Source organism: Schistocerca cancellata, chromosome 3 (assembly GCF_023864275.1).
Source record: "Schistocerca cancellata isolate TAMUIC-IGC-003103 chromosome 3, iqSchCanc2.1, whole genome shotgun sequence".
Lineage (NCBI taxonomy): Eukaryota > Metazoa > Arthropoda > Insecta > Orthoptera > Acrididae > Schistocerca > Schistocerca cancellata.
In genome coordinates, this window is record NC_064628.1 from 666946220 (window position 1) to 666968041 (window position 21822).

Sequence of the window (21822 nt, forward strand, 5' to 3'; positions counted from 1 at the left end):
TTAATGAAAATGTATCCTTTTTCCTTTTAAAAAATGTTTAACCCGCGTGAGCAAGGCTCCAATGTTGAGCAGCTAGTATGAGCAACACACTGCGCGTTATCAATCTTCGCTCGCGGTATGTGGCATACGCAGTAGGCTGCATACTGTTGATACAGAAAGCAAAGATACCGTCAGAAAATTTTTACGTCGAAATGCGTGAAGATGAGTCGTGTTTCTGAGAACAAAGAACACCGAAAGGACGTTTATATGCAATCATAGACATTACTGTAGACTCTAATCTGTTACAAAATGCATTGTTCTGGTAAGATATGTGATACTGAAGTACATTCTCTGCTATCTTGTCATAAGTTTCTCTCGTAACTCTCTGTTCTGGAGGGAAATGGATCCCACGAGGGTGTTTTATGTGCGCCACTATTTCTCCTGAATATGAATGCAGTTCCTTCCTGATATGAAACTTCACCTTCTTCGTATACTGCTACGATTTCTCACCTCGCTGTTCTCAGCCCCCCCACCTTTCTCTCTCTCTCTCTCTCTCTCTCTCTCTCTCTCTCTCTCTCTCTCTCCCTCCCTCCCTCCCTCCCTCCCTCCCTCCCTCCCTCCCTCCCTCCCAGTCTTCCTGTCCCACTGTCATCATTGTATAGTGATGCAAATAGCTGGAGCAGAAGAAGAATAATAATTCTTAATCCTCCACAAGGTAAAATTTTATACTCGGTTAAATTATACGACAGTGGGAACGGGTGGCTGAAAAAAAAAATGGCTCTGAGCACTATGGGACTTAACATCTGAGGTCATCAGTCCCCTAGAACTTAGAACTACTTAAACCTAACTAACCTAAGGACATCACACACATCCATGCCCGAGGCAGGATTCGAACCTGCTATCGCAGCGGTTGCTCGGTTCCAGACTGAAGCGCCTATAACCACTCGGCCACACCGGCTGGCAGGGTGGCTGAAGAGACACTAGCTTCTCATAGAGATAATATAGAACTATACATTTATTCAAAATAATTCGCTGCTACCCTCCCCCAGACAGAAATGTTACATCGTTCTAGGAGCCGTAGTAGTCCATTCAAAAAGATATCCTATGATATATATTGAAACAAGCTGTCAGCGACGTGTTCGACATCGTAAGTTTCAAAATGACGATTCTTCAGATATTTCTTCAGTCTGGAGGAGCCAAGGGAAATGTATACGCAAGATCTTCAGTCTGATAATCACAGCTTCGGACGTCTGCTAGAGCGCAACCCTCTGACAAAACAATCTGTTTGACCAATTTTCCACAATGTTTCATTCTTCAGTTTACCAAAGAATCTGATTCAAAAAAGTTCAGATGTGTGTGAAATCATATGGGGCTTATCTGCTAAGATCATCAGTCCCTAAGCTTACACACTACTTAACCTAAATTATCCTAAGGATAAACACACACACACCCATGCCCGAGGGAGGACTCGAACCTCCGCCGGGACTAGCCGCACAGTCCATGACTGCAGCGCCCCAGACCTCTCGGCTAATCCCGCGCGGTTCTGACTCAATACTCCCCAGCTTTCAACACATTCCTGAAGCAGGTAGTCACAGAAATCTTCGTCCTGCAAAGCAGACACCTCGACTTACTTTTTGAACCATTTCTTTCTTATCTGGGTTGAGGATCATAAACATGGAGCCAAGTTTCATCCTCCGTCATTAACCTAACATCGAGATATTTCTAAATGTTTCAACTCGAATCATCTCTTCCCTGTTCAAGCATTTCGTCGCACACTTGGCTATTGTCTAAGCTATTGTTATAAATAAAGCTAACATAATCTGTAAGATGGCAAGTATCTCGGGTAACTTTTTAGCTGACATGCGACGATTTTCGAAAATCAGCCTGTGGATTGACTGCCGAATGTATTGAGGTTGTCAGTCGCCCACTACGGATTACATCTTCTAGGGCCAAAGGCTCAGACCTCAGACACGAAACGAGACAGTTTCGACTGTGCTGTAGAAAGTACTCCTAGCCCTTGTGCTTCTGAGCGATTGTCTTTTGTAAGCTTTCCAAAAAAAAAAAAAAGAGAAGAAAGCTTACTGACGTCCTGTGACTGGACAGTTGGTCTCTGCTGTTTCACAATATTATCTAAATTAAAAATAGTTCTAGGTACAAGATATGTGTGATACTTGCAAGTTAACTTAGTAGTAACTGGAAGAGACCAAAGTCGGGAAGCTCATAGACAGGAACCTGAAGAGGTGAGATCAAACCATCCTGGAGGCCTAGGTACAGGGCATGATCGAGGTTTTCCTCTTTGCCGCACTGATGCGTTAAATGTGTTACAGCAACAGAAAAATGTGCAAATCCCCAATAATGTTTGTACCTTATTCCCCAACCATGGGACAAGTGTGAAATGCAAGCTCCATTAAATATCATCGTATTTGAAAATTTACCTTGTAAATACAATTATACCAACCAGGCCACTAAGTAGATTGCTGCTTTTAACCACACATTCTCAATCTTTCAGGCGTCTGCTATGTTCAGATTCGATGTAGTTTTTTGTTTCGTAGTCACAGTAAAGCGTCTTCAAAGATGTACAACATAAAAAAGAATATGCAAAACTTATTTGCAAAAGAGCGATATGCAAATGTTCCTTCCACAAAATTCAAGTGAACTGATTCTCATGGCGATGAAACAAATAAAATAATCTTAACACATTTTCATCTAAGAGGTACTAATGAAAATGTCACACAGAAAGTAATGTAAAATACTCAGGGGTGCATATGGTTTTTCACATACTATTTTTCATACATCAGCGAAAAAAGTCAATTTACAGTAGTTACTTCAGCAATGCACTGAAAATCTTTAGAACTCAGCTTTTGCTTAACACTCACGTTATTTGATATTAATAATAACTAGCTCAGCATACGGCGTTGGCAAGGTATGTATTTATACCCATTTTCTATTGAGCCATCTCCTTCTCCTCCCTCTCCCAGTCCATCTCCTTCTCCCTTCTCTGTCCAGCTGCTCCTCCACCCTCGGTCCATCTGCTACCTCCCCCTTCGTCCACCTTCCCTCTCCTCCCCAGGGGACTCACCACCCTTTGTTGAGTGTGTGCTTGGCTACCAAGGGGCCTCAACCTTCACAGCACTGCTTACTCTTTCTGTGATACACACCTACACTTCGACTACTTCTTATCCCCTCTGACTTTCCGTCGGATGGTCTTTTTTGTGCAGACCCTGGTTAGTTTGGCTCATGAATTTAGTATTGATTCCTTGTTTCTTTTCTAGCGCTGTCTTCACCTTCTTTTAACGATTATATAGTGCCCATTATTGTGGGTTTGAACTGTCATAGTTTCCAAATTTTACAAAAGTGCCCTCCGCCTCTGCGGCATTACACTCTGGTACCCTTCCTACTTTTTCTCATAATATGTCCAAAACACAGCATGGTAGCCATTCCATTGAGGGGAGTGGGGTCTTCAAGTATCTGCAAAATGCTAGCGCAGTATCTGTATGGTAGTAGCCCACTGACCATGCACGGATCTCACTGTAGGTGACTGCACTGCATGCTCCCCATTTATGCCACAGAGTATGCGTCTATCATGACTTTGACACAGGGACTCCTGGCAATGGATTACTGACCAGGTAACTATTGCTGTAGCTGGGTGGCGCCAATGGGGAGAGCCCTATTTGGAGTGGGTGACACCTTGGTGGATAGTTCACACAAGAATCGAATTAAATGTTCTCACACTGGTGACCACAGGGCCCCAGCAGTCTTTGAAATGGGAAGGCCTCGTAAATGCCACAAAGTATGATCCCAATGAGTTTCCTACCCTTTTCACACAGGACTAGACGACAAGGAGCAAACTCCTCCCCAACAGCTGGTCTGTATCAGAACTGATGGGAACACCTTTTTGGCTACAAAGACTTTGTTTTTTGTGGAAAACATTGAAGAGAAATAAGGGGAAGTTGCAGCCATCCCAAAGTGAAGTATCGTCTCCTCATCATTAAAATGTCATCCCCCGTCCAGTCGAAGGCTCTGTCCTCTTCTGAAAAGTTTGGTGACATTCCCATAACAGTCACTCCCACAAGAGTCTCAGTACGATCCAGGGCATCATATTTTACCATGATCTTCCTCCGCAATCTGACGAGGAGCTGTTGGCCAACATAGAGTGATGGAGTGTGCACTTCATCCGTCGTGTCCATAGGGGACCAACAGAAAGCAGGGTTGCTACCAGGTCTTTCATCTCGACTTTTGAGGGCGATACATTGCCTGAGTAGGTCAAGATGATGACTTACCAGTGTAATGTGAAACGCTGTGTTCCTCCTATGAGATGCTTCAAATGTATGAATTTTGGACATGTGTCTTCCCATTGCATTAGTACCCCATCTGCAGGAATTTTGGACGTCCGCTGCTTGCGAACATTCCTTGTGCCCTTCCCCTCATCTCTGTAAACTCTGTAAGCTCAACTCTCCCTGCTCACCAGATTGCTCTATTTCTAAGCGTGAGAAGAAAATTCAGGAATATAAGTGCCTGGACAAGCTCACATATCACGTCTGTGCGTCTTCACCCCAGGCAAATGACAGTCTTATAGAATGAAATTTCCACTCTGCAGCGGAGTGTGAACTGATATGAAACAGAATGCAAAAATCCTTCACAATGTGGCAAAGCCATGTTTCCACAATACCCTTTACTCCAGGAGTGCTATTTCTGCAAGTTTCGTAGGAGAGCTTCTATGAAGTTTGCAAGATAGGAAACGAGGTACTGGTAGAAGTAAAGCGTTGAGAATGGGTCATGAGTCGTGCTTGTGTAACTCAGACGGTAGAGCACCTGTAGCGTGAAAAGCAAAGGTCCTAAGTTCGAGCCTCAGTTTTAATCTGCCAGAAAGCTTCGACACAGTATTATGCTACAGCTGCAACGTCGTAGCCTTCTCTTTCCACAGTGCCTTCCTCTGTTGTGCCTCTTCCAGTAGACTCTCAGAAATGGCCACTGATACCTGCCTCAGAAGAATTTGGAGGCACTTTTGGTGCTTCCACTGCACCTACTGTGGCAGTGTTGGTTCGCCACCTCCCCCAGCTTCTCTAGCTAGGAAGAGGTCAATAGGGACCTGCTGGTCTACTGCCAGACGCCAGCCAGTGAATGAAGGAACCACAGGCTATTGGCTGTCAGACTTCTCATTCTTCTTCTTTTCCTGAAACCAATTCAGGTAAACTTTCACAGCCCCATCTTCTCAAGAGTAAAGAAAGGAGTACTGTAAGATGAATGATTCTCCAATGGCTCCCAAGGAATTGGACTTAGCACATACTCCAAAGGCAGAGATCTTGGTTGGCCTTGAGGCACCAAATCTCTCTCGGCAATGTGCCACAGAACACACATCAGTGGACCCCCTGATGGCTCAGCTGGTTGCAGTAAATGACCCTTGGATGTCACCTGCCCCCCTCCCCTGGCCGCTTCGTGCCCCCACATCTAATTGTAGCATATTTTTCCACCAGCTGACTGAGCTACGGCGGCTTTTAAGCACTTACTCTGCATTTTGTATTGCTGTCCACGAAGCATGGTTTCCAGCAACTCTTAAATCTGCCCTTCATGGCTACTGAGGTTATTTTGAGAATCCTACTAACTATGAGTGTATCAAGTGGAGTTAGTACGTATGTGCTGGACCTTATATACAATGACCTTGTGCTTCTTGATAAAACTTTGGAGGCTGTTACTGTTTGGGTAGGGGTGCATCAGCATTTTAATCTCTGTAATGTTTATTTCCCTCCCTATGATGTTATGTTCCACGATGTTGTGTGTGCCTTACTCTCCCAGTTCTCCTCCCCTTTTCTAGTGTTTGTCAGCTTCTACAACCGTAACCATTTGTGGGTGGAACAATGATCACTGGCCATGGTGAAGACATTGTATATTTACTGGCACAGTTTGATCTTTGCCACTAGAACTTTAATGACCTCTAAACATTTCAGTGTGGTACATGGAATTTACTTGGCAATTGATCTCTCCTTCTGCAGACCTGGTCTTGCACCACCAATCTACTGTAGGGTTCACGATGAACTGTGTGGTAGTGACCACGTCCAGACCTTCCTCAGCATAGCTCCCGAGGACAGTCATTGAAGTGGGTTCTATATAATGATAACTGGGATGGTCACCTCTGTTGTCGTCCGTAGCTCCCCTTCGCATGGCAGTATCGATGTGGCTGGTCAGCATACAATGGCAGCTGTCTTTAGGCAGACAACCAAGCTATCCCCGCTTCCTTGGGATCCCTACACAGGTGGACTCCACAGAGCACTACCTCCATTAGAGGTCGCAGTCAGGCTCTCCAATGCCATAAGTGGCACCCTTCAGTGGAGCACCATATTAACTTTAAGTGGCTCCATGCCCGCACCTGCTGCCTCATCAAAAGGAAAGCAAGAATTTTGGGAATAGTATGTTTCTGAAACATCTCTCAGTGGACTGTCTGCATCAAATACTTTCCCTCTTTAATGGATATTGAATGACGGTGGGTTCCCATGTCAGTCTTCTCTGTAAGTTGCTCAAATGCATGGTGAGCGAGTGGCTGTGTTGGCTCCTTGAGTGTCAGGGTATCTTGACTCCATCTCAGGGTCGCTTTCTCAGAGGCCACTCCACTACTGATAATTTGGTTCTCTTGGAGCCAACCATTTAGATGGCCTTTGCACGTCATCAGCACCTCATTGCTGTCTTTTTTGTCCTATTGAAGGCTTTAGACATGACATGGTATCACCTCATCCTTACTAAATTACATGAGTGGGGTCTGTACGGTCAGCCATTATAAAATACTTTAAATGAATTCCCAATTTCGGATAATCACAACCATCAGCATGTCCAAAGGAACTTTGTATCGTAATCAGAATAACAAAGGCACTGCATTATCATATTTATCTGCCAATACTGGGCAAGTGACTTTAAAATACGTCTGACCTATACAGGAATATACATAATTGATGTATGAGCACAGGTGGTAGACATGGTTGCGGGTTTGAGTTTGGCCATGAGTCATGCATGGCTAACCAAATGGTAAAGCGACCGCTCAGAAGTGGGAAATCTGGATTCGTGTGCTAGTCTGGCACTAGTTTTCACTGTTATCATTCCACTCTACAGCTGATGGTTATTTGCAACTGCGAATTCAAATTAATGTGTTCCTGATTTTTCTGTCAAGTATTTCCTGTCGCACTATACATTCCAGGTTCAAGTGGGCACTCCGTTCAGGACCCCTCATATCCAAAGGAATGGGTTCCTGCAGCTCTCTCTACAGAGCATACCTCTCTTTCTCATGGCTGTAAATGGTCCAGCAGTGGCTGTGGGATCTTCGGTATCGCCCTTCTTATATTCTGACGACTTTTTGCTTCTAGTACTTCTCTTCTAATATAATGGTTGCTGAGCATCGCCTACAGGGCACTGTACAGAAGGTGCAGTCATGGGCTGTCACCCATTTTGGATTTCAGCCACGAAGATTCGTGTTGTGCACTTCTGTCGCAGTCATACTGCCCACCCACACCCAGAGTTTCAAATAGACGATCATTTACTTCTTGTAGTTGAGACACACTGCTTTCTCGGACTAGTCTTTGATTCCCAACTGTCGAAGCTTCCATACCTTCGCCAACTAAAGCAAAAGCGCTGCCTGTGTAACAGTAGCTGAGGTGCAGACCACTCTACACTCTTCCATCTCTACAAAGACCTGATTGAATCCTATCTTGACTATGGTGGGGGAGGGAGGTATTGTGGGATGGGGGGTCTTGACTGTGGGGGGGGGGGGGCTTATAAAAATGTTACAGTTAGCTGTAGATGAGGTGCTGATTGGTTCGGAAAGTCATAGCAGATGCGAACGACGTTTCCGTAAGTTCTGAGGCTTTTTAGAGAATTTCGTGACTTTTCTCCCGACGAGACAAGGAATTCGGCGTGGCATGCCGTGTAGTTATAGTTCCGAAATTTCAGATTGGTAAATTGAATAGTACTTGGTGAGCATAAAGAGCTGATAGCAATCTTTGAACTTTCGAACTGTTTATTGACTGACTGAATTTGCTGTTCTTTGGACAGCAAGTCGCGAGTTCTAAACTAGTCCTGGCTATATATGTGAATGTAACAGTACAAACAATGGTCATCTTGAAACTTCCTGGCAGATTAAAACTGTGCACCGGACCGAGACTCGAACTCGGGACCTTTGCCTTTCGCGGACAAGTGCTCTACCAACTGAGCTACCCAAGCACGAATCACTCCCCGTCCTCACAGCTTTACTTTCCAAACTTTACAGAAGCTCTTCTGCGAACCTTGTAGAACTAGTACTCCTGAAAGGAAGGATATGGCGGAGACATGGCTTAGCCACAGCCGGGGGGATGTTTCCAGAATGAGATTTTCACTCTGCAGCGGAGTGTGTGCTGATATGAAACTTCCTGGCAGGTTAAAACTGTGTCCCGGGCCGAGACTAGAACTCGGGACCTTTGCCTTTTGCAGGCAAGAGCTTCTGTAAAGTTTGGAAAGTAGGAGACGAGGTACTGGCAGAAGTAAAGCTGTGAGGACGGGTCGTGAGTTGTGCTTGGGTAGCTCAGTTGGTAGAGCACTTGCCTGCGAAAGGCAAAGGTCGTTCGAGTCTTGACCCGGCACACAGTTTTAATCTGCCAGGAAGTTTCATATCAGCGCACACTCCGCTGCAGAGTGAAAATCTCATTCTGGAATGGTCATCTTGTTGTTTTTATGTCAAAAGCTGTGTGTTAGGGTGGACTTGTAGCAGCTTGTTAAATGAGAATATAGTACAGACTAAAGATGTAACACCGTAGGGACGCGCGAAGTAGCTGCGCGGTCTGTGGCGTCTCTTCACGGTGCGCGCGTCTTCCCTCGTCGGAGGTTCGAATCCTCCCTTAGGCATGGGTTTGTGTGTGTCGTCCTTAGCTTGAGTTAGTTTAAGTTAGATTAAGTAGTGTGTAAGCTTAGGGACCGATGACTTCAGGAGACCTTACCAAAAATTTAAAATTTACTGCCGTAGGCTACCGTAGACTATCATAAGTAAACGTAGATTACGATGGCTTCCCTGGTATACGTGGTCAGTTAAGATAGTCACCACGTTACTCGTACGTTAGGTGTGTTGCATACATATCGGGCGTTAACTTATTTCGATCGCTTTGTTTGTGTATGCCATCAGTGTATTAGTAGGTTCCCCCAGAAACCGCAAGTAGTGAACCGTCTAAAAACTGAGTGAAGATGTATAAAGGACTATATAACCTACGAAACATTTTTGTTCTACGTAGGTAGCCTCCAGTCCGTCTCTTAAAAATAAATAGTATTTATAGCAAGATTATTACTGTCAATGTTTAATTCAGGTTCTATTCGAAAATTGTTGATTTGTAATGTGAAACATAGGGAAGCAGTAGCAGAAATAAAAAAGAGCAATACAGATTTATCCTGCAGCTTTAGAAAACGTAGTTTCTTCAAAAAAGCTAACACTTAAAAAAACGCAAAACAAATGTATCAAATATGGCTTAAATACTTAAGCGATTTTGTATAAAGCGCCTTTCTGTTATTCATAAACAACTTAAGCTGTTATCAATAATAGCAGGAAACTATCGCCTTTGATCATGACTAAGAACTTTCCACTGAGTACAAAATAAAGCGACAACCAAATAATTTTTTTTATGTTTGTCGATGTAAACTGTGCTTACATCAAAAGTAGCTGCTTCGATTACATAAAAACGCAGAAGCTATGCGATCAAATAATTTTTAATACTTACAAAATGCAGTTTATATTTTGGATGGATATAAAACTTACAACGGACCGGCGCTGATGACCTCGCCGTTGGGCGGCCGTAAGATCCAAAGACACGACTAGACTGGACCAGCACTGAGTGAGAATCAAACATACAAACAAAAAAATGGTTCAAAAGACTCTGAGCACTATGGGACTTAACATCTTTGGTCATCAGTCCCCTAGAACTTAGAACTACTTAAACGTAACTAACCTAAGGACATCACACACATCCATCTCCGAGGCAGGATTCGAACCTGCGACCGTAGCGGTCACGCGGTTCCAGACTGAAGCGCCTAGAACCGAACGGCCACACCGGCCGGCAAACATACAAACAAATAAGAAACAAAGAGAAGTCATTAGCTCCTATTTCTTGTCGCATACATTCATTTACTTTCTTTCCCTATTAATGCTACTTAGACTATCCGTAATCCTACGATTTACTACGTAGTTTATGTACTATACCAAAATCATTGTTTTCGTAGAGCGCTACCCTAGTACAGACATTAACAAGTGGTATTATGAAGTAGTCTGTCAGATCGTCTGTAAAGAATCATCTTCGCATGAGGAAACAGAACGTTGTATGCACCCTGCTGAAATGTGTAGTGCAGCCTGTTCAAATGGTTCAAATGGCTCTGAGCACTATGGGACTCAACATCTTAGGTCATAAGTCCCCTAGAACTTAGAACTACTTAAACCTAACTAACCTAAGGACATCACACACACCCATGCCCGAGGCAGGATTCGAACCTGCGACCGTAGCAGTCCCGCGGTTCCGGACTGCAGCGCCAGAACCGCTAGACCACCGCGGCCGGCGTAGTGCAGCCTGTCTTTTAAACACCAAGTTGAACTACCTTAGACTTGGCTTCAGGGCAGGCAGCTCACTACGGTGAATAAAGTTTCAAAAGACGGAACGACACGGTGCTCCCACGTGGCCTTTTTATATTCCAATTTGTTAAAGTCGCTGAACAAATACTTCATCGTTGCAGACACGATTATAGAGTGCCTCTCTACTGTGCAGTACGAGCTGTTCAGTGTCACGTCGCCTGAATCTACAGTGAACCAGTTCTTGTATGGGTGGCTTCCAGGGATTTGGCAGTGGGTCTGCAAATGAGTGTGTCTGCCCTGACTGCAGAGGCACGCGATCACTGGCTGGCAAATGATTTCCGGGAGGCTGGAATGACATACAGTGCGGGCTCCGATGAGCAAATAGGGGGCGACGGCCGGCGCCGCGCCGGTGTGGCGGTGGGCACCGCTGCTGATGGATGGGTTCCGACGGGTCGCCACTGACCGCTGCCAGCACGGGTTTCACACGCATCACATCCCTCCATCAATGTGCATCTGCCTGTAGAGGGACAATGGAACGTAGGTTGCAGACACTCTAATCACGATGCGAACTAACAAAGAATGAAAAAGAAAACAACTGGTTGCTTCAAATGGTAAATTATTAAATACGAATATCAGCGACTAGCTTTACCCGACCACGCTTAGCTGTGGCTCGCTCTGCTTGAATGAAAAAGAAACGAAAGCAGATATTTCTAATATGTATGGGAATTAGGTATACGTTCCAACGTCCATCTCGCCTCTGTCTCTGTCGATCTCCCTTCCCCTATTTTGTCCACCTTCTCCTCCTCCTCCTCCTCCTCCTCCTCCTACTCCTACTCCTCTGTCTGTCCGTCACCACCTCCCCTGCTCTCTGTTCATCATCTCCTCCCACATCTTTCTAGCTGAATCAAATCCTGCCCCTTTTCTTTCACTGTCTCTCAGTCCATCACCTACTACCCTACTTCTCTATCCACCTCCTCTTGCCCCCTCCTCCTTTAGGTTTTTTGAGTCCATTTCCTTCTCCCCTTGCCCTCACTCTGAACTTGAGCCTATTTTTTGTTGTTCTTGCAAATTCAAATTCTATAGTAGTATTCCAAACATAAACCAGGACATTCAAAATTTCCCAGTTTTCTAACACCGTTTCACTATTGTACTTACACAATGAAGTGCCAAAGAAACTGGTATACGGGCCAAATATCTCATGAAACAAGCGTCAAACGAAAAAACTAGAAAGAACGAAACTTGTCTAGCTTGAAGGGGTAAACCAGATGGCGCTATGGTTGGCCCGCTAGATGGCGCTGCCATTGGTCAAACGGATATCAACTGCGTTTTTTAAAATAGGAACTGCCATTTTTTATTACATATTCGTGTAGTACGTAATTAAATATTAGTGTTTTAGTTGGACCCGTTATTTCACTTTGTGATAGATGGCGCTGTAGTAGTCACAAACATATGGCTCAAAATTTTAGACGACAGTTGGTAACAGGTTGGTTTTTTAAAATTAAAATACAGAACTTAAGCACGTTTGAACATTTTGTTTCGGTTGTTCCAATGTGATACATGTACTTTTGTTAACTTATCATTTCTGAGAACGCATGCTGTTACAGCTTGATTACTTGTAAATACCGCATTAATGCAATAAATGCTCAAAGTAACGTCCGTCAACCTCAATGCATTTAGCAATACGTGTAACGACGTTCCTCTCAAAAGCGAGTAGTTCGTCTTCCGTAATGTTTGCACATGCATTGAGAATGCGCTGACGCATGTTGTTAGGCGTTGTCGGTGGATCACGACAGCAAATATCCTTCAACTTTCCCCACAGAAAGGATTACGGGGACGTCATATACGGTGAACGTGCGGGCCATGGTATGGTGCTTCGACGACCAATCCACCTGTCATGAAATACGCTATTCAGTACCGCTTCAACCGCACTCCAGGTATGTGCCGAACATCCATCATCTTGGAAGTACATCGCCATTCTGTCATGCAGTGAAACATCTTGTTGTAACATCGGTAGAACACTACGTAGAAAATCAGCATACATTGCACCATTTAGATTGCCTTCCATGAAATGAGGTCCAGTTATCCTTCCTCCCATAATGCCGCACCATACATTAACCCGCAAAGGTCGCTGATATTCCACTTGTAGCATCCATGGTGGATTTTCCGTTGCCCAGTGGCGCATATTATGCAGGTTTACGTTACCGCTGTTCGTGAATGACGCTTCGTCGCAAAATACAACGAGTGCAAAAAGTCTGTCATCAACCCGTAATTTCTCTTGTGCCCAGTCGCAGAACTGTGCACGACGTTCAAAGTCATCACCATGCAATTCCTGGTGCACAGAAATATGGTACGGGTGCAATCGATGTTGATGTAGCATCGACAACACCTATGTTTTGAGATTCCCGATTCTCGCGCAATATGTCTGCTATTGGTGTGTGGATTAGCCGCGACAGCAGCTAAAACACCTGCTTGGGCATCATCATTTGTTGCCGATAATAGTTGACGTTTCACATGCGGCTGAACACTTCCTGTTTCCTTAAATAACGTAACTGTCTGGCGAACGGTGCGGACACTTGGATGATGTCGTCCAGGATACCTAGCAGCATACATAGCACACGCCCGTTTGGCATTTTGATCATAATAGCCATACATCAACACGATATCGACCTTTTCCGCAATTGGTGAACGGTCCATTTTAACACGTGTAATGTATCACGAAGCAAATACCGTCCGAACTGGAGGAATGTTACGTGATACCACGTACTTATATCTTTGTGACTATTACAGAGCCATCTATCACAAAGCGAGAAAAGTGGTCCAACTAAAATATTCATATTTCTTTACGTACTACACGAACGTGTAATAAAAATGGGGGTTCCTATTTAAAATAACGCAGTTGGTATTCGTTTGACCTATGGCAGCGTCATCTAGCGTGCCAACCATAGCGCCATCTGGTTTCCCCCTTCAAGCTAGACGAGTTTCGTTCTTTGTAGTTTTTTCGTTTGACGCTTATTTCGTAAGATATTTGGTCCGGTCACTATGGATGGACCACCCTGTAGGCATGCTTATTCAAATACAGACATGTGTAAACAAGCAGAACACGGCCTGCAGTCGGCAACGCCTGTATAAGACAAGTGTATGGCGCAGTTGTTAAATCGGTTACTGCTGCTACAATAACTGGTTATCAAGATTTAAGTTAGTCGGAACGTGGTATTATAGTCGGCGCACGAGCGATGGGACACCGCATCTCCAGGCAGCGATGAAGTGGGTATTTTTCCTACGACCATTGCACTTCACGAGTGTACCGTGAATATCAGGAATCCAGCAAAAAATTAAATCTTCGACATCGCTGCAGCCGGAAAACGATTCTGCAAGAACGGGACTAACGACGACTGAAGAGAATCGTTCAATGTTACAAAAGTGCAACCCTTCCGGAAATTGCTGCAGATTTCAGTGTTGGGCCATCATCAAATGTAAGCGTGCGAACCATTCAACGAAACGTCACCGATATGCGCTTTCGGAGCCAAAAGCCCACTCACGTACTCTTGGTGACAGCACGACACAAAGAATTACGCCTCGCATGGGCCCGTCAACACCGACATGACTGGAAAGATGTTGCCTGGTCGGACGAGTCTCGTTTCAAATTCTATCGAGCGGATGGACGGGTGTGGGTATTTGGACAACATCATGAATCCATGGACCATGCATGTCAGCAGGGGACTGTTCAAGCTGGTGGATACTCTATAATGGTGTGGGGCGTGTGCAGTAGGAATGATACGGGACCCTGATACTTCTAGATACGACAGTGACACGTGACACGTAAGTAAGCATGCTGTCTGATCAGTTTGGGCAATCCCAGCAGGACAATGCGACACCCCACATGTCCAGGATTGCTACACAGTGGCTCCAGGAACACTGTCCTGAGTTTAAACACTTCCGCTGGCCACCAAACTCCCCAGACATTAACATTATTGAGCATATATAGGATGCCTTGAGTGTGCTGCTCAGAATAGTTCTCCACCCCATCGTACTCTTACGGATGTACTGGCAGCCCTGCAGGATTCATGGTGTCAATTCGCTCCAGAACTACTTCAGACATTAGCCGAGTACGTGCCACGTCGTGTTGCGGCTCTTCTGCATGCTCATGGGGGCCGCACACGATATTAGGCGTATGTACCTGTTTCTTTGGCTCTTCATTATATATATATATATATATATATATATATATATATATATATATAGGGTGTTACAAAAAGATACGGCCAAACTTTCAGGAAACATTCCTCACACACAAAGAAAGAAAATATGTTATGTGGACATGGGTCCGGAAATGCTTACTTTCCATGTCAGAGCTCATTTTATTACTTCTCTTCAAATCACACTAATCATGAATGGAAACACACAGCAACAGAACGCACCAGCGTGACTTCAAACACTTTGTTACAGGAAATGTTCAAAATGTCCTCCGTTAGCGAGGATACATGCAGCCACCCTCCGTCGCATGGAATCCCTGATGCGCTGATGCAGCCCTGGAGAATGGCGTATTGTATCACAGCCGTCCACAATACGAGCACGACGAGTCTCTACATTTGGTACCGGGTTAGCTTAGACAAGAGCTTTCAAATGCCCCTATAAATGAAAGTCAAGAGGGTTGAGGTCAGGAGAGCGTGGAGGCCATGGAATTGGTCCGCCTCTACCAATCCGTCGGTCACCGAATCTGTTGTTGAGAAGCGTACGAACACTTCGACTGAAATGGGCAGGAGCTCCATCGTGCATGAACCACATGTTGTGTCGTACTTGTAAAGGCACATGTTGTAACATCACAGGTAGTGTATCCCGTATGAAATCATTTCGGTGAATCGAAGAAGTACAGTACATACTGACGAAACTAAAATATATATAATATTTTTAAAATATACATATGTCAACTAGGTACCTAAGACAGATCCGTATTACAATTTAACGTTGTGCCGAAATTTCAGAGAAGTCGGTCAACACCTTCCGGAGATTAACGACTTTGAACAAACAAAAATTTACCTTTTTATAGCGTTTCCCCTTTAATTACACATATATTAGACCAAATAGCGTTCCAGTATACAAAATACGCGAGTATTCGAATACAATTTCACGTCAAAATTTCAGAGTAATCCGTGACGAACTTTTGCAGATTTGAGATTTTGAAGAAACAAACATCTATGTTTTACTTACGTAGAAACTGTATATGTTCCTAGTAACAAATCTACGAAAGTTCTTGACCGATTGCTTTGAACTTTCGACACAAGTTGCGTTAGATTAAGCGTGTTTTTATTTGCCTATTTTTAAATATATGTAGTATATGATTTTTTATAAATTTAACAATATGGAAACATTGTCAAAAATTTCAAAGTTCGGTGTATATATCCGGTGTGAGTCACTTAAGATGTAGCACCTCTTTATTTCGTGAACCGTTACACACATCGAAATGCGGTTTTCGGCTAATGTTAGTGAGTCACGTATGCTTTTGTTTGGTTAATGCTTTTAGTCCCCGTATAAACGCAGCTATTGAAGCAAATACGTTTCTTTTAAATGGTACTGTATACTTCTCATAATTACATTCGATCGCTCTTGAGAGGACAATTACGGTGAAAGACGGTTCGTTAACGTTCACGTTGAAACTTACGGAAAAAAATTGGAGAAATGTCCTGGAATGTGAGAGCATGGTAGCCGGAATCGGCATTAGCGGTGAAAACACAGCCAAGTAGAGTTTTCTTTTTGCGCTGTGTCAGAATGTCAATGCATTTGCCTGTTTACTTGTCTGCACTTCAGACCGCACATTGCTGCTTCAGTATTAGTTGCGTACAGATGTGTACGCCAATGATGGGGAGTTGGGTCTAATACTTTTATATGGTAATTGTGAAAGAAATTTCGTAGAAACAGTACAGTATTATTGAGTTATCTATCCGCATCGCCTATGTCCGACGCGAGTGTGAACAGGCTGCCTGAGTTTGAAAAAACTATCTCCGGTGATATCAGGACTAAAAACATTAACCAAACAAAAGTACACGTGCCCCTCGACGGTCTAACATTTGGCGAAAACAGCGTTTCGATATCTGTAACCGTTCACGAAATAAACTGGATGTTAAGTCTTACGTGTCTGAGCCTATCCGCGTATATTAAAGAAATAGGTACCTAAAAATTAGACTGTAAGAATGCTAAGTTGCCAGAATTTCAAAGCAAGCGGTCAAGAACTTTCGAAGATACACGATTTTGAAGAAAGTAACATTTTCATTTTTATTTATATAATTCATGGGTTCTGTTGAAACCTCCGTCGTATATTAAATACAACATAAATATCGATAGATGCCATCCAAATGGTTTTGAAGGATTCCTAGTGCTTCTACCCTGTATTTCAAAGAAAAACTTGGCCCACGGTACCAACCAAAGGGGTGATATGACGTTCAGCTATGTTGCAGTCCTGTGATGCCATTAGAAAAAGATCGAAAGGACCGTAAGAAGTCAGTTGTTGCAAAATTTGTCGACACCATCGTCCTGTTGTATATCGCAATGCAAACTGTCGTTTTTGTGCTGTAAATGCCAGAAAATTGAACCCAACTAGGGAAGGGGTAATTTCATTGACGCCCTTTATACCACCTCTTGAGACATTGTCGTGTCGATTCTGAATGGCCATGTATTTGGAACGTTATCCTCGAGCACCCATGAGAAATCCGCGCGATTTCTTCGCTGGGCGTCGCCGTTCTGATCTCTATTACAGAGGCGTCTAACGAAGGCGTGAAATGTGGTAATAGGGAATGTGACGACTTTCCCTACGTATGGCGCACCCACTGGGGGCAGAAATGTGATCAAATTTGTCCCAACGTGAAATCATTAACTTACCTTACAGCTCACATGAAACTCTGAGCTCTGGCCTTTGACTTGCGTGTGTCGACAACTAGCTGTTACTAGCGACGCGGAACCCGAGCGTGACATCCTGGGATGTCATGATTTTTACAAAATTACAGAGGAGCTAAATTTTTCACTTCTACGTCGCAATGGAAGTCAATTATTCGGTTTCATTTAATAATGTTGCGCAGTGTATATGCTGAAAATAATGTAGGACGTAACGTGTAATTGCTATTCTGAACGGTTGAGGTTTTCACAGTGGAATGGTGGCAGTGGTGGCAAGCTGTATCACAATTATCAGAAGACTGCTTACGTGAAAAAAATAAACATTCTAAATTGAGAAATAGCAAGTTGGAGGAAATAAATTACGTACTAAACACGTACAAGCGTTATCGCTGCACACAGAACGTGATTAATCTTGGCGACAACACGGAAGAGGCAGAAGAGTGGAGTAACTTCAGAATAACAGGACTGAAACGACCGGCCGCGCTGTTTGATGATTGACACGTGAAGGGGTCTAAAGGCATTATTATTCAGCACAGGCACGCTATGCAGGTATGCTACAGCGAGGATTTATCCGTCACGTACGGTCATTGAGAGCGCGGTGCTGAAGAAGCGCTTCGTCTGTACGGCTGGAGATAGCTAAATAAGGGGCTCCGAGACGCCAGAACGTTTGGTGCTATTGACAGGCGTTTTGACAGGCAGGAGCTTTCGCACCAGCCGGCTGCGCAGAATACCGACCCAAGGAAAGATGGCGATTGGTTATGTGTGACATGCAAGGATCTGGGACAAATACAGGTATTCAAAGACATGTTTAACACGTCATAGGAACTGTAGGTGTTGCTTGGTGAATACTTGTCTTTGTTGAGTAATTCCCGAAAAAGTCAATTGCGCTTTCGCACAGAACGGATTCTCGTTACTTTCGTACGGTGATTCACCACGCCCTCTGACCCTTTATCTGCTTCTATTCACACTGCAGTATCTTCGAATCCACATCTAGCGTAAATAAACCATTCGACGATTTAATTCCGGTGCTCCATTTCCTTCTCTCTTAATATTTTTTAAATAAAATCTGTGTCATGAGCTTCTCTCACGATGATTAGTTTATTCTCAAAAACAAACTATGGTAGCCTTGAAATCCAGTAAGTGCTACAAAGCTGTGATGATTTAGAGAGCTGTTCGTTCCTTCCAGTGCACAGTGTCGCAGAAATGGTTGGACTATAGGTGTAGAGAAAGAAAATTAGAGTTGGTATTAATATTCAACAATGACTGCTCGGTTTACAGGTGAAATAGCTCTCTCTCTCTCTCTCTCTCTCTCTCTCTCTCTCTCTCTCTCTCTCTCTCTCTCCATCAAACGACTTTGTCTGATAGATCGTCACGGGGAATAGCTGTTGCTGGGGATAAAAATGTTCCCTGACGCTTCCCAGCAACGCTGGGCGTGTTTCTATGAAATTTTCTTGCTCTGTGACGAAGTGATTTCACCGAACTAGGGTGTTCTACCAACCAGCTGTGTTACATCTGCATACTACCTACCACATTAAATTGAGAGAGGAATTTTCAATAAGAGAACCCTACGAATGAGTGTCTCTAAGCGGAGAGCGATATTTTAAAAGCCAACAAAGGGTTTCTTGTTTTGCTTAGCCTCGTTCACGACTAGATTACAGTCAAGACACATTGCAGACGCGCACTGCAGTCTGCCTGCACCCTGCTGCATCGCAAGGGAATTATCAATGCTGTGCACTATGGATTCCTCCCCTTTGTCCTGAACTATTCAATTCGTCACAGAGCTCCATTTGCATCCTACGTCGTCAGTTACTTGTTGGGTGTGTTCCTATTACAGTTTAAACGTTTTATAGCTCTCTACAGTATCATGAAAGTAATTTCGCAACGCTTTTGTATATGTACTGTCACACTGTCCTGTCAGTGTTCGTGAACTACTACTTTCCTCGCCAGTTCTGCAGAGAAGCTCCTCATGTATCTTATCATTCCACCTAATTTTCACCACTCATCTATAGCACCACATCAAAAACGCGTCGATTCTCTTGTTTTGATTCTTTTACTTCCACACGGTGCTGTGCCCCAAATACTCATTCTCACATGTTTCTTCTTAAAATTAGCATTGTTGTAGGCTTTTATTGGGCAGGAACGCTCTCTTTACCGGTGCTAGTCTGCTTCTTAAGTCATCCTTCCTCCGTCCACTATGTGTTATTTTACTCCCAAGGTACAAAAATCCCTTCACATCACCGACTTCGTAGGCTCAAATTTTGAAGAGTTTCTAGCTAACGTCATTTCTGCTAAGCCTCATTACTTTCGTCTTATTTCGATTTAATTTCAGACCATATTCTTTTTTCGTTAGAATATTTACGTCATTAAACAGGTCCTGTAATACTTTTTCACTTTCACTAGAGATACCAATGTCGCTGGGGAATCTTATCATTGATGTCATTTCACTCGTCACTTTAGTACCACTCCTGAATCTTTCCTTTATGCCCTTCGTTGCTTCTTTGATGTACAAATTTAAGATAAAGAGCGAAAGACTGTATCGTTAAACACATTTAAATTTCAGCACTTTGCTCTCGGTCTTCTTTTCTTATAGCTTACACCAATTTTCATGTGAATATCGGGCATCTTCGGTCCTTTTACATAGTCTAAAGCTGTTTATAGTCAACCACCTCCACGAACCTGCTTGATTAGACTCAAGATTTGCTTCTATTATCAAGCGTAATATCATAACTGTCTTTCTGATGCTTTTGCCATTCTTGAAGTCAAATTGTCATTTAACAAATTATCAACTTTCTTTCGTATTCTCCTGTTTCTTTGCAACTTTGATGAGTTGTACTACTGTATATGTACTTGGCTGCCATTGCTGTCTTCGGTGGTTTTTGGGCGATACTTCATTGGATGTCTGATGGTCTGTTTCCAGTTTCATAGCTTCAACACACCAACATGAATACTCGGTTGGAAGCCACTTTCAGGAATTCTAAACGAATATTATCTATGCCTTCCGTCTTCGGTAGCTCTGTTAAACTTTCATTCTAACGCTGGACTCTCCGCCACCAGCAGTCTCTAAGCGGGCACAGTCTTACTTTAATGCTAAGAAATATGACCCTAAGCCGTTCCTCTCCCTGACCACACTGTGGGAGGAACGCCAGGCTGATGGCACTGAAGCTTATTCACCTCTCTACCTCGTATGAACGAGATTTCATAGGAAATCTTTCATGTCCAAGAAGCCTCAGTTTTTGTGGATCATTTGGTAGAAAAGTTTGGGGAGGTCGAGGGCTTGTCCAAAATGCGCTCTGGGTCAGTTTTGATAAAAAAAAATCATCTTCTCTTCAGTCATAAGCATTACTCGCTTGTGGCAAGTTGGGGGATGTTTCTATTACAATCATCCCTAATAAGAGCTTAAATATGTTGCAGGGTTTTATATTCCACAGGGACCTTCTTTTGCAGTCTGACGACGAGCTGCGCTCCAATTTAGAGCGGCGAGCTGTTCATTTCGTGTGGCGCGACCATCGGGGTCCGTGGGATAACCAGGTTGCCACCGGGCCTTCATCTTGCCCTTGGACGGTGACATTGCCAGAGAAGATTAAGGTTATGGTCTACTTGTTTGATGTCAAACCATATATCCCTTCCCCAATGTGGCGTTTTAAGTGCTGGAAGTTCAGCCATATGTCTTCCGGCTGTGCTTCCAGCCTCACCTGTCGAGATTGGACGTCCATTGCATCACAATACTCCATGTGCCCCGCCTCCCATCTGTGTGAACCACGGAGAGCATAATTCAACTTGCTCGCCAGACTGCAGGAAAAGAGAGGATAATCATGGAATACAGGGCCCTGGAACGACTGACCTACACTGAGGCTAAGAGAAAATTTGGGCGCCTATATCCTGTGGCTAGGACCACCTCATATGCCACCGCAACGAGAACAGTTGTAGCCCCATCAGTTCCACGAATTACAGTCGGCTCTCAGAGGCAGAAGGCTACACCTGCCCCCTTGATGATGGTGGGGGGAGGGGGGGGGCACTTCCCTCCATGTTGCTCCTGCACCACCTACTTCGCGAGCAACACCCTTCCAACCATAGGGGATTTCAGTCCCCACTTCTGAGCCAGAGAAGCGTAAAGCTTCTTCGGCTCCTCTCGCTAGGAAAGGGTCACTTGGGTCACCCCAAGTTTCTGCTAGTGGGAAAGATGAGACCCGCCAGCGGCTGAAGAGCCCAAAAGGAGCTGGTCATAGGGCTTCACGCTCATCCTCAGTGAGGTCTTCTCAGCCATGAAACCCAAGGACCAGCGTGAGAAATCGAAAAAGAACACCCCTAAGAACAAGGAACTTGCGGTGGCACCCACACCATCGCTATCTACACGCTCTCCGTCTGAGGATGGGGTGGAGATTTTGGCATCCACTGAG

The 21822-nt window shown here is 44.1% G+C and overlaps 1 non-coding gene across 1 annotated transcript; it reads right to left on the minus strand.

Moving 5' to 3' along the window:
* Positions 1 to 8106: 8106 nt before the first annotated feature.
* On the minus strand, positions 8107 to 8181 carry Trnas-cga (transfer RNA serine (anticodon CGA)). Its single transcript has one exon. It is a non-coding gene; the product is annotated as a tRNA-Ser (tRNA).
* Between the last annotated feature and the right edge of the window lie 13641 nt (positions 8182 to 21822).